This window comes from Phyllostomus discolor, chromosome 11 (genome assembly GCF_004126475.2).
Source record: "Phyllostomus discolor isolate MPI-MPIP mPhyDis1 chromosome 11, mPhyDis1.pri.v3, whole genome shotgun sequence".
Taxonomy (NCBI): domain Eukaryota; kingdom Metazoa; phylum Chordata; class Mammalia; order Chiroptera; family Phyllostomidae; genus Phyllostomus; species Phyllostomus discolor.
Genome location: NC_040913.2, coordinates 2977403 through 2993128, shown reverse-complemented (window position 1 = coordinate 2993128; position 15726 = coordinate 2977403). Strand labels below are relative to the sequence as shown.

Below are 15726 nucleotides of genomic sequence, written 5' to 3'. Positions count from 1 at the left end.
GGCAGTGTGTCCGCTCCTCTCTCGTGGGACGGCAGTGCGAGAAGATGACGCTCGTCCTGCTGAGCGGAGGGGGTGTCAGAGTCATTCCGGGGACTTTTTCCGGCTGCGTGTGCTCCGGGGAAATTCTGCCAACTCCCCCCCCCGCCCCCACCACGGGTGCACACAGTCCCCCCTGCTCCTCGGGATCAGTCTTGTTCAGAAAGAGTTTTCGAAATACGGGGTGGGACGGAAGTAGGCTCACAGCGGTTCATATGGAAAATAAGGCAATGATGAATAAATAATAATACAAGAGTAAGCTCTGTGCTTCGCACCCCCAACCATATGCCCAGCGCGGCCCCACCCTGCACAGTCGGTTCTCATCCCCCTCAGGAGCCCCGGCCCGCAGAGGTGCTGTCCGCACTGCGTTAGGGAGGACCGGTCCACAGCCCCCAGGGGAAATACAGGCTGTCAAACAATCCATACTTAACCTTTTTGTGTTTTTTTTCTGTTTAAAGACAGCTCATTCCATCTGTGTTGCTGATTCATTAACCCAAGTTTATTGCCAATAGCTCTGTCCCTCGCGTCTGAAGGAGCTGCATCACCCCATGCACTGTCTCCATTGGGTGCATCCCAGCCTTCTCGCGCCTACGAACACTGGACACTGTTTCCGCACCACGTCCAGGGCCACGGTAAACAGCAGACAGAGCACCAGCTGGAGCACACACACGTGAGCATGTGGGGCTACATGAACCATGAAGGGGTCACCCATCTGCAGTGTGAGATGAGAGAGGAAGCGGGAGAGCGGAACATGACCTTGTGCACTGGGGACCCCCACACTGCCCTGGGCCTGGCCATGAACGACCACAAAGCGCCCAGTGTGGACTTTGGGCCCCAAACCAATGGCAGCGAGCAGGTAAATCCACAGATCACGAGCTGGCGACCAGGGAGGATGGACTGGGCGTGTGACTCACCGGGTGGAAACCTCGGCCTGCGGGCTGAGGGAAGGGAGTGTAGTATCTTACTCTTCAGGGCAGCAGCCCGGAAGGTGGGGTCCCCCTGGAGCGTTAGCCCACTCACGCCGCCCTCCGACGGCGCGCCTGATGGAACGATTTCCTGCTACCGGCGCATCCTCTCTGAGCCTGCGCACCCCGAGTGATGGTGAGAAGTGGGGTGCCCCTCCGCCACGCAGACCTCCTTCAGGTCCACCGTAAGACCTGTTATCACAACCCTGCCCTGCCCAGGTCATGTCCACGGTCATTATTCCCCCACCAAGGGAAAGCCCAAGGGCTCTGCCATGCCGCTGGTGCCCAGATGTCACTCATGTCCGGGGGCGGGGCCTCCAGGCTCCGCGAGGACAGGGCGCCAGCCCAAATGGGTCGGACACATGCACAGAGCAGCCTGGGCTTCCGATGCTCTCGCTTTTGTTTGCCTTTGGTCACTCCTTCCCCTCGTGACAGCATTTTCCAGCACCACAGCGGTTAGAAAACGCCTGACCACGACGAAACGTGCCATTTGAGAGTCATTTCAGGCGGACATGATGCTTTTTGCAGCGGCAGGTGCTTCTGAAAGCACACAGGCTACCCGCACCCCCCTCTGGGCCTTACCACCCTTATCTCTGAGCTTAAATGAGCCGTGCTATTTCCTCCATTAGCGCTCCGGCCGCCGCCTGCAGCCGCTTCGTAGGAAGGCTCGCGTCTGGAGGCTGGGACGCTGCCTTCCTCTCCCGGTGGCCGGCGGCAATTCTCCCGGCAGAGCCGAGTCCCCGGAGGAAATCTGTTGCCAGAACACCGTTAAAGCCACCACGAGGCTGATGTCCCTGATCCTCCCTGTTCTAACGGATCCGCGTTACTATTTTTTCCTTCTGCTTTTAACATTGCAATTGTGGTAAATGATGTATAACGTGTAATTTTTCATCTTAACCGTTTCCGAGTGTGCGGTTCAGTGCTGGTGGGTGTGTTCATATTGTTGCCTGACTAACATGATTGAGGAGAGAGACGAGGAGACACAAGTCACGGTCGGATCATTTGTCTACAGAAAACGGGCTTAACTGTTAGGGTTAAAGACACAGCATGAAATCAACCGTGTTCCCAGGTATATGTTGTCACACCTTTGTCTCGTAAGCTTTCAGCTACTTGAAAATAAAGGAGTACAGCGGGACTTAATGAAACAGTATTCAATAATTAATTTCTGCAAAAAATCATATAGAGCAAAGACTGAGTTAATTTCTAAAGAGTAATATAACCCAAAAGGTGTTCCTCTGTAGTAATGCTGCAGCCAATCCGATTTAAATCTTCCATGAAATGATATTATATTAAAGTTCCAGTGAAATAATGTATGAATGACACCTCCAAGATTGCATATTGGAGTGGAAGTAGCCCAAGTACCCACCAACAGATGAATACACGAACAAAATCTGATACACACATTCAGCCTTAAAAACGAAGGAAATTCTGACACACGCCACAGCGCGGGTGAACCTTGAGAACATGTATTGTGTAGAGCGAAATCAGCCCGACACAAGAAGGACAGACACGGAATGAGTCTGCCCATCGGAAGTGTGTGCGGTCGAACCCACAGAAATGGAAAGCACAGCGGCGGTCTCGGGGGCAGAGGGAAAAGGTGGGAGGTCACTGAATGGGTACAGAGTTTTCCAGGATGAAAAGTTTCTAGAAGTCAGTCGCACAGCAACACGACGGCACAGACACGTGAAGGAAGTCACCGAGGGCCGCCCAGCTGGGGTGTGATGGGGCCGCCCACGGTGCAAACTCAGACGTGGAGTGCCCGAGCTGCGCTCCGGAGCACGGGGCTGTGAGTGAAGGAGTCAGGAAAGTGACCCTTCGGTTACAAAACGGGAGGGAAGAGACGCACGTGGTCTCTTCTGCACCATGCATCATCGTGTTCTTGCGTGGTGACCCCTGGCGCTGGGAATTACAGATTCCACGGAGCAGAGGGTGGAACGGGTGGGTTTCCCTGCTGCCTTTTCCCTTCGGCTGGCCGAGGAGAGCCCTGGTACACGAAGTTACAGCTCTCCCCGCCCCAGATGTCCTGTGCGGCCCTTGGCTGGGGGCATCGCCAGTGAGCGGAGCACCTGCTCGACAAAACGAACTTTGACTGGTGTCAGAGCGCGGTCGGCGGGGACATGCTGACATCTTTCTGGGAACGAGACTTAGTCATTTCTGTTTATCAGTCTTCACTGGAAGTGCAAATACCTTACCAAGAAAGGAATACACTCCGATTGTCAGCTTTCCTTCTTGCTGCACACTCATGCCAACCGGCAGAGCCCTGGGTTGTCCCAGCACAGCCTCCTCATAGTTTAGTTTCTCCCATTTTTCTCATCTTGCATTCTCTTCCTCCTCTCTCCCTGCTCCGTGTCCTTCACCGTGCGGCAAGTTTCTGATGTAGCATCCCAGAATTCCTCCGACGTGCCACTTCAGTTGAACCCGAGAAACACCGAGGTGATTACTAATTTATTGCTGTCTTCTGCTAAGTGCTTAATGCACGCTTAATAAAAATCAATAGCTCTGTGTGCCTCTTCCTCACGGGAATACACTTCTGATATATGACAGGTGATGGGTTGAAAAGCTTCTGAGAGGGGCTGCCACCTCCCCTTTCTGGGTGTCTTGGAAGATGGCCATGGTCACGTAAGGTGAAGGCGAGCAGGGAGCAGGGAGCACTTGCTGTGGGGAGGAGTGGGGTCTGCACGCCCCGCTCCTCAAAACACTCACAGGGAGCAAAGCAGCATCCTGCCCACTCTGAACAACACCCCAAGGGAGTCAGAACGCCCAAGGCATTTCCCACCTCAAGGCCAAGGTTGTAACCTTCCGCAGCCACCAGGCTCTATCTCCTGCCCCCGATCACTGGGAACAAAGAAGGACTGGACACAGCCTGGCCATCTGCCACCCACTCGGAACGCCTGCCTTCCTGCCCCGCCGAGTGGGAACAGAGCCCCCACCCCCCCAACAGAAGGGGACCCCTCGGGAGAGAAGGTTAAACTGTCTGCCTGCCCTGCCAGGGGTGTCCCACCTCTGGGTGTCTCTGGGCCACACTGGAAGAAGAAGAGTTTGTCTTGGGCTACACATTAAATATGCAAACACTAATGAAAACCGATGAGCAAAAAAACCCCTTTAATTTACAATTTTGTGTTGGACCGCATGCAGCCCGCAGGCTGCAGGTTGGACCCCCCCCCCCCCCCCCGCCCCGATTCTAGACTCTTCCCACAACACAGTTGCCGTTGTCTCTTTCCAGCTATCCTCCCGGAGTGGCGAGGTGGGGTCGCCAGCTGCCAGAGCGCACAGGTTTCTAGAATCGTGCAGAGCACTCGGTGGCCAGGAGCCACCGACATCAGGGCGCAACAGGACACGGAAATGTCTTCAACTAAAGAAGGACTACCCTCATGAGTGTCAGAGGAAGACTTGTCATTGTGATCATTCTCTGCATTCTTTGAATCAGGGGTGGCTGACAGCCCCACTGGGGCTTTGGAACTCTGGCTCCGTTCTGCATGGTGCCTTGCTCTGGGTGATGCACGACACCGTTGGCAAATGGCTCAGGCCAGTGTGAGGGCCTCATGAGACTGAGGGGGCCCCCCTGTGTGGTTGGCTTCATTCCAGGCTCTCTCACGTCTCACTAGAACAATGGGGACCTACCTCCGTCCTCCGATTACCGGCAAAACTCTGTCAGCCCGGCGGGAGCAGACTACACGCCGTTCCTGAGTGCGGGTCTCACTGGAGGTGACCTAAGGACTCTCTCTGGAGGTCTTCTTGGAAAGTCGCCGATGGAAACGGGTAGCCATGGGGACTCAGCCAGGGGTCGACACAGCTGTTTCTTCCGCTGAGCTTCCAGCGGGCGACCCACCCTCCACCAACGCATCCTGACGAGATAACTTTACCGCAACGTGTACGCTCTTCTTTCCAGCAAGGTCGTCTCTTTCTGGGTGCGCTCGGGTTGAGAAAAGAATCTGCACTAAACCCAGCCTGCGGGTGGGAAGGTGAAGGGGTCAGCGGTCGGTAACCGGGTGAGGACTTTGCACACGGACAGATGGTCACTAAACTTGGTGTGTGATCCTATTGCACAGTCTGTGAATGGCCCGTCACCATGGTGTACACCTCCAACTAGTACACTATTGTATGCCAACTATATTTTAACTAAAAATCTTAAATGCTTAGTGTGCTAGAAAATGTATTTCATAAAATTCCAGTCTTTGTTTTGTCTATCAGTTAACAGATGCGCAAGCTTTGACAACCCATTTAATGCCTGTTAACCTCAGCTTCTGTAAAGTCAGGATAATAACTATCTTGCTTACCTCGCAGGGTCGGTACAAACATAAACGAGTAACTATTTCGTTCGCCCATCCCTTTCACAAAACTGTACCTAGGGCCTGCTCTGCGGCAGGAACCAGGGTACGAAGAGTCGCAAGTCACGGTGCCTGCCCTTGAGAGACTTAGAGGAGACGCTATAGAAAGTTCTAGAGAGCACCAGAGTGTCGTGGGCCTGGTCAGCTCCCCTTGGGTGCCTTAGCTGCTGCTCCGCCTCCCGACCGGCGAGAAGCACTCCTCCAGGTGGAGGAGCCAAGGACTCTGTCTTCCTGACTTCGGGGTGTGAACGAGCAGCGTGTGCTCGTGGAAATGGGGGTGCAGGTGCTGGAAGATGAGGGAGGAGTGCTGTGTTTCATGCTGGAAGGCTCTGGGTCGGAGGTGCTGATGCGCAGGGAGGGGGGAGAAAAAGGAAGGAAGGTCAGTTGCTAGCTCAGGGAGATGGTGTCCGTCTTCTAGTGTAATTTTGGAATCTTTGCTCCCTTCTCAGCGGAGGGTGTTCACAGAAGTATAAATATAAATCAGGGGGACTTAATTACACAGTATTCAATAATTAATTTCTGCCGAAAATCACAAAGGGCAAAGACTGAATTAATTTCTGAAGAGTAATATAACCCAAAAGGTATTCCTCTGTAGTAATGCTGCAGCCAATCTGATTTAAACCTTCCATGAAACTCTATTACATTAAAGTTTCAGGGACATAATGGTGTATGAATGACAGCTTCAAGATTGCATATTGGAGTATACCATGCTTATAAAGGCAATTTCAAAAGCAAAAATTATAGCTGCCTTTTCACTCCGGTATTTTCTTTACTGTACTTTTTACAGAAATCACTGTTCCAAAAACAAACATAAACATTGATGAATCTCAAATCTATTCACAGGATGTGAGTATACTGTAGAACCTCAAAATGAAATAGTTTACTTCCAACATTAAATGTACGTTACTCGAGAAACCAGTGTGCTATACGGGACCGTGGAGAGACCCTTTTTTATTTAACACATAAGGAGGTAACATCAGGTTGTGAACCAAACAGAAAACTTCCATTTTTTTTCCCCTGTCAGATCACGGAACAAGTAAGGTGTAAAGCTAAAAGGATGAGTTATTTTTTAATTTAAATTTTATTTTTCAACTACAGTTAACATTTAATATTGTTTTGTACGAGTTTCAGGGGCACAGCTTAGTGGCTAGACAATCATGTACTGACACTTTCCAGAATGTTCCCCGATACCCCCACCATCCCCATGCATCACAACACTACTGACTACGTTCCCTGTGCTGTACGTGACATCCCGGGACTATGTTTCACTGCCAGTTCGTGCTTAATCCCTTCTCCTTCCTCACCCCCCAACCCCCTCCCCTCTGGCAGCCATCTGTCTGCTCTCTGTAGCTACGAGTCTGCTTCTGTTTTGTGTGTTCATTTATTTTGTTCACGAGATTCTACATATACGGGAAATCACGTGGTGTTTGACGAAAAGGATGGTTTTCAGCTAAGGTCTATTAGTTTCAATAAATGGTAAAGAACAACAACACGAACTGATACATCAGTGTTTTGGGCTGAAGAAATTATTGATTACATCAGAGAAGAAATCTTTAACAAGATAATGTTCTTCCTCTGTCACCAATAAACCAGCTACCAAGTATTGTCGTCGTTTTCTGCTGTCCTGCTTTTGGGTCACGTGATGTCCCTTTTCAAGGTGGCCCACGCTCTGGAAGAGCCCACCTCACTCCCCGGAAGACCACGAGAGGGAGAGGCCAGGCCCCGCCCACCTTGCCCTTCCCCAGGTGGAGTGCACTGGCGCCTCACTCCCCCCAAAGACACTCTACAAGCAACTCCAGCATCAACAAGATCGAATCTCTTGCCTTCCTTTAGTTTGAGTCCCCAGAACTCGGTCTTTTATACAAGATGACTATGTATAAGAGGACTTTTAAGTAAAGGTTCATTAATAATGTTTGCAAAAATACTGTTCCCATGATTTTAAGGATCCTGGCTGTGTCTCTGACATAGTTACATTCCGAATAACAGGAGAAATAGAAATACGAAATATCTGTGTGTTCTGACCCCTCTCTGTACTCTGTCTGTTCTCTTCCCCGCGGGCTGCGCGCTCCGGGAGGGAAGCCGCTGCCTTACACCTCTTGTGTTCCCCGCGGTGAATGGCCATGCCCACCCAACCGCTTCGCCAAGACGTAAAACACGGTAGTCGAGGTTTATGGCTGGACAAGGAGCAGCCACTAGCAACTCTCCCCGCAGTCTCCTCGGGAAGTATGTGTTTAGTGCAAAGCACATGGTCTTGAACATCAAATAGAACTAGGTTCAAAGTCAAACTCCGACACTCTTGGAGCAATTCAATCTCCTTGACCCTTACCTTTTGATATTTATAAAATGAGGACAATACCTCCTGTATTATAGGGCCATTGTGAGGGCCGAGTAAATGAATGTTCGTAAAGAATGTGGCATGATGCGCACCTGGGCCTTGGTAAGTACTGATCTCCCTCTAATACACAAACTTGGCTTCTTCAAAGTGAGTTCCCTGCAATTCGCCAAGAGGGCCACGAAGTCACCAGACAAACACAATGGTCTTCCTGCTGTCTACACGCTTCTGGGCGGCATATAATTACCCTAATATAATCCAATTATTCAGGGATTCATTTCGTCCACAAAAGTTTTTGAGTCCCTTCATGTAGCAGCAGTTGCTGGGAGCGAGGAATAAAATCATAATCCAGACAGGAACCTCTTAGTTTCGTGGGAAGAAAGAAAGAAGGAGGGAAGGAGGGAAGAAAGGGAGGGGGAAGGAGGAAACAATGACAGATTCTGATAGTGCTGTGGGAGAAATGGAGAGATTGTAGAGATAGACACTCGTAGGGGGTTGGAGGCAACCTCTTCAGGTTCGGGGGCGCAGAGAAGCCTTTTAAAAGCAGGTGGCAGCCCTGGCTGGCGTAGCTCAGTGGATTGAGCATGGGCTGTGAACCAAAGTGTCGCAGGTTCGATCCCCAGCCAGGGCACATGCCTGGGTTGCAGGCCCCGGCCCCCAGCAACCGCACATTAATGTTTCTCTCTCTCTCTCCCTATCTCCATCTCTTCCCTCTCTAAAAATAAATAAATAAAATCTTAAAAAAAAGCAGATGGCATTTTGGCTGGGTGATGAGATAGCATTCTGAGTCAGGGATTAGTCTCCGAAGCAGAGGGGTCAGCAGTGCGAAGGACGTGTAAATTCTCCAGGTAAAATGAATGTCCTAGTTGCTGGTCTGGCAACATTCCTCACGCCCTGCTGTCCAGGGCTCTCGGGCAGACATTTGGGAAGCGTCGGCCGGGAGAAGTCCCTGAGCACCAGCCGCCAGAGGGAGGAATGGTGGCTAAAAACCACTCTCGTTTCCCTGTCTGATTTTCAGTTGGCCGCTGGCAAGGGCTGTAACTAAGTGTTCACGGGAAACTGGTACAACTCAAACGTGCAGGGAAAGAATGTGTCTTAACTAGGTTTCTGTACCTCCTCAGCTTTGTGTGGCTCGTGCATTTGAAGGTAGAGATGCACACGAATTGAGATCAAACGAAACCCAGGTTCCTCTCGGTCTGAGGCTCGCCTTGGGCCTCACGGGGTGCACTGCCATGGCGGTGGGGGGGGAAACTGTCCCTGTCCGTGAAGCCACGAGAGACCGCAGTTTCAAAGTCTGATTCTGTTACTGAACATTTCACTAAATATTCTCTCATTTCCTGAAAAGTTCTGGATACACTGTGAAAATCGTAAGAGAAAGGATTCAAGTTAGGTGAGCTTCCTGAAGGAGAAATGAATCAATCACATTTGTGTCTGGGTTGCTAAGGGCGTAGTAGACCTTGGGCGAACCCTCGACGAATCAAAGTCGTGGTGACTTCCGGATGGGACGGGTGAGGGGTACCAAGCATCTCCAGGGCTCAGGCATCTGTCACTACAGTTACATTCCAGGGAAGGAGAAGAACATGTACATCCCATAGTATATTGTTTTGTCCTTAATCACGGGACTTGGCCATCCTTACGCTCTCCCCCACATGCTCTATCCCTAACTGTCGTGAATTCCGTTCAGGACAGACACTTCATATTCTTGAAACCGGGCCTGACAAAACACGACGGCACGATGGAGCCGAGGAGGCAGACAGCGATCACCGGACTCACAGAAGGACGCCGCCTCTTTCGAAACTGCTCTAAGGAGAGCGGACCCTGTGCCCCCAGTGAAATGACTGAGCAAAAAAAAAAAAAGTCTTCAGATGTGACCTTCCTTTACACACTGTTTTCTAAATGGAAGAGCAATGTACATGGTCTCAGAGGAAATGTGCCTGGATGCTCCGGGCAGCGTGTTAGTGCCCGACTCGAAGAGTCAGGAAGGACAGGGAGTCGAGCTGGAGTTGGCCTCCGGCTCCTGCTCACAGACGTGAGGGAATGAAGAACACGGAGAGTGAGCAACCGAATTAAAGGCAGGTTGGGTCAACCGTGTCTACTTGGGTTGTTTTTTTTTTTTTTTGTATGTATATGTATATTTATGAACATTTATATTCACTTTTCAAAAATAAGTTTTCATTTCATTAGGGATGCCATATTATAATATCTATTGTTCATTTCTATTTTGACTTTTTCTTTTTTTTTAATTTGTATTTTAAAGATTTCATTTATTTATTTTCAGAGAGGGAAGGGAGGGAGAAAGAGACAGAGAGAGAAACATCAATGTGTGGTTGCTGGGGGCCATGGCCTGCAACCCAGGCATGTACCCTGACTGGGAATCGAACCTGCGACACTTTGGTTCACAGCCTGAGTCAATCCACTGAGCTACGCCAGCCCGGGCGTATTTTGACTTTTTCATAACAAAAACCACAGCGTGATACGTGCAGACTCCGAGGGTGTGTCCCACCGGTGCCATAGCAGGCGTTTCTTCGGCCGCGAGCTGAGGTCTGTTGGTCCAGATGGGCAGTTGAAACTGCTCAGGAAAAGCAGGTTATTCACTGACCCTCCCCCTTGACCTACTAGTGAGACAACAACGGCGACCCACACTGGGCTCCGCACCCCTCCCTCTCTGGTGGCTGAGAGCGGAGGCCGCTGTGGACCAGGCAGGTTCCTCAGGCACGGAAGAATCGCCAGGCGTCACCGTACAAGGGCAAACCGCAAGGCTGGGTCAAGGTCACATGCGTCCCCCACGCACGTTACACCCCCACGTGTATGTACTGAGAGGCCCCTCGGTCTGACCGCCGGATCGCGCCTTTGCCGAAACATACCGAGAGGAGCTCTTGGACCCTCTACAAACAGCAGGAAGGAGTAACCATTAAATAAGGAAGTCATAAAGGTAATCTAGTTTGAAAGATGAGTTTTAAAAATAAGAGGACCACTATAATTGAAAAAAACCTAACCCTATGGGGTGTTGAACATTTGTGTGGAAATTTGAATTCGGCTTAAAAAATTCTCCTTGGATTCACATGTGCAGAAAAATTGTTCTCAGTTTTCCAGTATTTCCTACTCCCAGAGTGCTTTCCATAAATATTTGCGTGAAAACGGATTTGACTCTTTTCTAGTGCCTGCTGGCCTGTTGAGAGTTTTGTCTGTTGAAATGAACACTAGCTGGCCGAGGTCGCAGGCAGCTGAGGACTCCGTCTCGGCCCCCGGACCCCCCGCCGTGTAACCCCGGTTGCTCATCAATGAGCTGCACCCCCACGGGGGTGTGTCAGAAAAGTGCTTGTCGTTTCCGGCCAGGGGGTAACTATAGTTGTTTTTCTTGTTTACTCTCCTGATTGTAGCTTCTACAGGATGGAAAACGCTCGTTAACTATAACAAGTTGGATACGCTTATGATAAAATAATAGATAACACGCTAGTTATCAAGTCTCCAGGGAAACACTTTGCCGAAAACCCTTCGCTTGCTGCTCACTCGTGTAGCTCCTTCATCTGCTGACGTAAATGCAGTATCGGCTTCCTGAATTTACGTCAGAATTGCAACAGGAAAACTGAAGAACAGAAGGTCAGGGGAGAACTGGGTCCTTAAGCTATCATATGCTTTTTTCAGTTAGAGCTGTTTTGCAAAAGAAAGGAGAATGGTATGAAATCCGAGATATGCAATCATTTATGTATTTGTGTTCAAATAAAAATTTGCAAAAGACATGGAAAATCACGGTACAGAAGGAAGACACTCAGAAACTGTCTTGCCCGAGTTGGAGCCAGATGCTGATCTTGGTGGACTACATCTGGCTCCTCCTCCTCCCACGCCCCCACAGGTAGGTCTCCCTCCCACTGTGTGAGGTGGGGATTCCTGCCAGTGGTGCTGACCTTCCCACCAGCAACCCTCCTAGGGCCATCCTGAACCCTCCTGGCCCGATCGCCGGAAAGGAACGGTCCCCCTCCTTGCATTGGCCGGCACACTCAGTTTGGTCCAGGGGCTACTCTGCTCCGGGCGGGGCAATGCCCATATAGACAAGCCCCCCCAGGTGCAGACGACCGAGGCCAACCTGGGGGCCTCATGTATGCACATCCCCCTTTTTACTTCTGCTGGATCTCATTGGCAGGGTAACGCGCCATCCTGCCGTGATGATCCTGAAAATACAAAGAACCGCCTCACCTCTGTTCATGCTGCTCATCGTCTCGACTGGGCTGCCAGGCAGGCCCCTTGAATGCCCTGCTCCCTCCAGAGGGAGGCAGGGGGCATCAGGGAAGGCAGCCGTGAGCAGCCAAGGCCCAACCAGCTGTCCGGGGAAGGAATAAGTGACCGTGGGGGGGACCCCAGGACCCATACAACCCAGCTGGAGAGGCCACCCACCCATCTGTCAGACCCCAACCATGTGCCTTCGTGGACTGAGAGGACAGTGCCTGAAAGGAAAAGGGACTTGCTCCCAAGCCTTCCCCCAGGTGCCACAACCTGCTGACTGTGGCCAGGACCAACAGGGCCCATGGGTTCCTTTATCGCCATTAACCCCGTTAGGGGTACCCAGTGGTGCTCACTCCTCACTCTTGGCTTGCAACTGGATCTAGAGCACAGGGCCAAACACAAAGGCCCATGGGCTGAATCCGGCCCTCCACCTTGCTTTATCCGGCCCGGCACCTTGTTTCTACCCAGCAGCAGCTCCCAGCTCTCGCTTAACTGTTAAGGAGCAGTTACATGTGTACGGTCCTAAATTACATTCGGCCCTTTGAAGGCAACCACAAGGCGGATGGGGTCCCCGGTGAAAACGACACTGACACCCCTGATCTGGAGACTTTCGCTGGTTTATGGTTTTAGATTCTGAAGATGCCTTTTACTGCACAGTGTGGGTCCTGACTCGGAGGAACTGTGTGCGCTTGAATGAGATGATCCAGAGACTCGTCTGAAGCAACGATACTGCTAGGTGGCGCCCCCACAAGGCACAACTGAGGAAGGACCGAAAGGACGGGGGCTCTCCGAACACAGTGGAACGGCGTTTCTCCCAGAGGCCCCGGTCCCGGAGGGACAGTGACTGATGAGCACGCCAAGAAACCGGCTAACCTCGGGGAAGGCTTTCCCAGTGGCCCAGCCTAGGGTTAGGGTCACCCTGGAAGCCAGCTCCGGTTGCGCCCCTATGCAGTGTTACAGGGGAGACCCTTCTCTGAGAGCAAACATCACTGCAGTCTGAAGACGGCCGCACCGTAAAGGAACCGTGTACTGTGAAACGTGTGCAGCCTCCAGGTGCCGCTTCGTCTGTGGACACCGCCTGGCTGGGGGGGGGGGATGCAGACATTTCGAAAGGAGACGCTTCCCCCCACGAGTCCCGGCCGAGCCCGCGTGGACCTAAATGATCCGTCTTCGTGTGCTGTTGTTTCGGGTTAACAGTGTGTGTGTGTGTGTGTGTGTGTGTCTGGCTGTGATCACAGCTCGTCTCCTTCTGGTTTGCTACCTTCTTATTCTCGCTCGCCCGCGTCCTTCGGGAAGAGTCCCTCTGTCCCGTCATCAGCCGGCAGCAGCCAGAGTGGCTGTGGCCCGCGCGGCCCAGGACCGAGCACGGACGACAGAAGTGGGGACATGTTGCCACAGACCAGCTCGAGCCGGTCCTGCCTCTTTCTAATAAGGCTCGGAACCCAAGTTTAAATTTTGGGCACGCCCCTTACAAGGAACAGGTGTGAACCCTTGACCGCTGCCCCCTAAGAAACCAGAGGACCTGGACATGACCAGGGCCTGAACACGTGACCCTTTCGGGGGCCCAACGTCCAGGAAGAGCCCCTTGAATCTCACTCCAGAGCCTGGGCGGGGACACAGACTCGGGCCCTGCCTCCTGTCTCCTCACAGGTTGACTTTGCACTAGAAGCTTCTTTCTTTTCTCGAGAGCCAGGTCCATCGTGTTGACTTTCACGGGCACCGGGCAGCGAGCCCTCGGTCGGTCACGCGTTGTTAAAGACTTAAGTGTAAACGTGGGCACGGGGGGTGCCGTGCATCATTGACGCTACACACACTGCACAGAGCGACGGGAGTGGATTTTGTTAAGTGGGTTCAGCGGTCCAGTGAGCGGGCCCCACACGAGCCCCACAGTCATTTTCACGCCGAAGTCCCAGCTGGCACTTAGCCTGGTGTTCCAGGGTCAAGGGGTCGTGGCGAATCTCCCCAAGGGGTAGAAAACAGGGGAGATCCAATGTTGATACTGATTTGAACTGAAGCTGAGATCTTGGGGTTTTGAATGGTGACTAAACAATAACTAAAACGGATTCTCCAACAGTTTAAAGAAAAGGGGGTATTTGCAATGAAAATAACAATGGTTGCCAACACAGGTAACGGCAGCATTAGAGGCATTATTTAGTAAGATTATTTCAAAAACAGGCTTTGAAGATATAAACTCAGATAAAAGATGCTTTAATTTTTGTGTTGAACTATTCCAGAATCACGCAATCTACAAGATATGAAGAATATGCATGGTGGCGTCACCAAGATTTTGAAGTGGTTTTCTCCTATGTGTAAGCATTCTCATGACCATATAAAGGAAGGACAGACGAAAAAATTCAGAAAGTTGTATCTGCGATGACTGTTCAAAGAAACAACTGTTCACATAAAACAACAGCTATTAAAAGTTCAGTAAGAACCCTGGCTGGCATAGCTCAGTGGATTGAGCACGGGCTGCTAACCAAAGCATCGCAGGTTCCATTCCCAGTCAGGGCACATGCCTGGTTTGCAGGCCACCGCCCCCAGTAACCGCACATTGATGTTTCTCTCTCTCTCTCTCTCCCTCCCTTCCCTCTCTAAAAAATAAATAAATTTTAAAAATCTTAAAAAAAAGTTCAGTAAGAAGTGGTGGTCCAGGAGTTGCCTGTTATTCTATGTGGTCATTGAAATAACAAACTCAGTACATGAAGAGGTGAAACATTTTGACTTTCACAGAACACTGCCAAATACACAAACGAAAATTGCTACCCTTCCCTTTGTCAGGTGGACTCGTCCCTCTACACAGTTGGGTGGGTAAAGACGTGATCTTTCATGACGAAGTTCTTACCTAATCTGCAGCATACATTTCAAGACCCTGCCTCGCCATGCACAGGGATTTCTCCCTGTGTGAGTCCAACTGTTCGGAACCGGGAGTCAGCCCACACACACGGGGCTGCGTGAGCAGCAGCGACACGGCCAGCGGACTGACCCAGCCTCCAGGGCACGGGACGGACTCTGATCTAATGCCACACCGAGGCCACTGACAGTTCAGTAAGACGCAGGGCGTGCTTAAACTTACAGGGACCGGGCAGGACTCTTCAAACAACTTTCATAAACACACAGTAAAATATAATTCATCAAGCAGATCTTACCTGTTCTCTCCTTGCTTTGTTTCTCAGAGGGTACCTGTAAAAATAAAAAGTATAACTTTCTTAATGTCTCAAAATTACATGGCTTTCACCAAGAATAATATCGGCAACTTTGAAAAAAATCAGACTGTGAAATTGGAGTCAAACGGCCTCCAGAAATGAAAATAGAATGCCACCAAGGTATTAGGATTCAATGGTTTTAGGATGCACAAATCATTTGGAATTGAAAAGCAATTAAAATACTCATTTATGAGGAAGCGGCATTAAGTTTATTTTTCTCTGACTTCCATAAAAATTGGTGCTGCACCATGCGTCCATTTAATCATTAGAAGATGGCAATCTAGCCTCTGGTCTCTGCCCCCTGCCCTCCCATCACCAGCGACCTCCTTGGTGCTCCACCCAGCCACTGCCTCGCCTAATCTCTGAGCCACATCGGGAACTGGACCTTTTTGAGCTTTGGTTCTCCTGCAATGTCCCGCTGTCTTCTCTCCCGCTCTGGCTCTGCCCACGCCTCCTCTGGGTGAGCTCCCTGTCTGGCTGATGCACTCACTTCCCAGGGAAAATGATGCAGCAAAAACCAAATACGTAATTGTATCTTCTAGACTACATCAGTCCTAAATCATACTTAAATGGATTGGTGAGTGTATTTTTCTTATGGCCATACAGAAATGTTTTTGCACGATAATTTCATTCCCCGGCAG

At 50.8% G+C, this 15726-nt stretch overlaps 1 protein-coding gene across 1 annotated transcript in view; it reads right to left on the bottom strand.

The window, feature by feature from the left end:
- STARD13 (StAR related lipid transfer domain containing 13) overlaps positions 1 to 15053 on the bottom strand; it is a 225446-nt gene extending 210393 nt beyond the window's left edge. Inside the window, exon 1 of the mRNA XM_036011194.1 lies at positions 15029 to 15053. The gene's annotated coding sequence lies outside the window, so the exon portion shown is untranslated. The remainder of the gene's footprint in view (positions 1 to 15028) is intronic.
- Between the last annotated feature and the right edge of the window lie 673 nt (positions 15054 to 15726).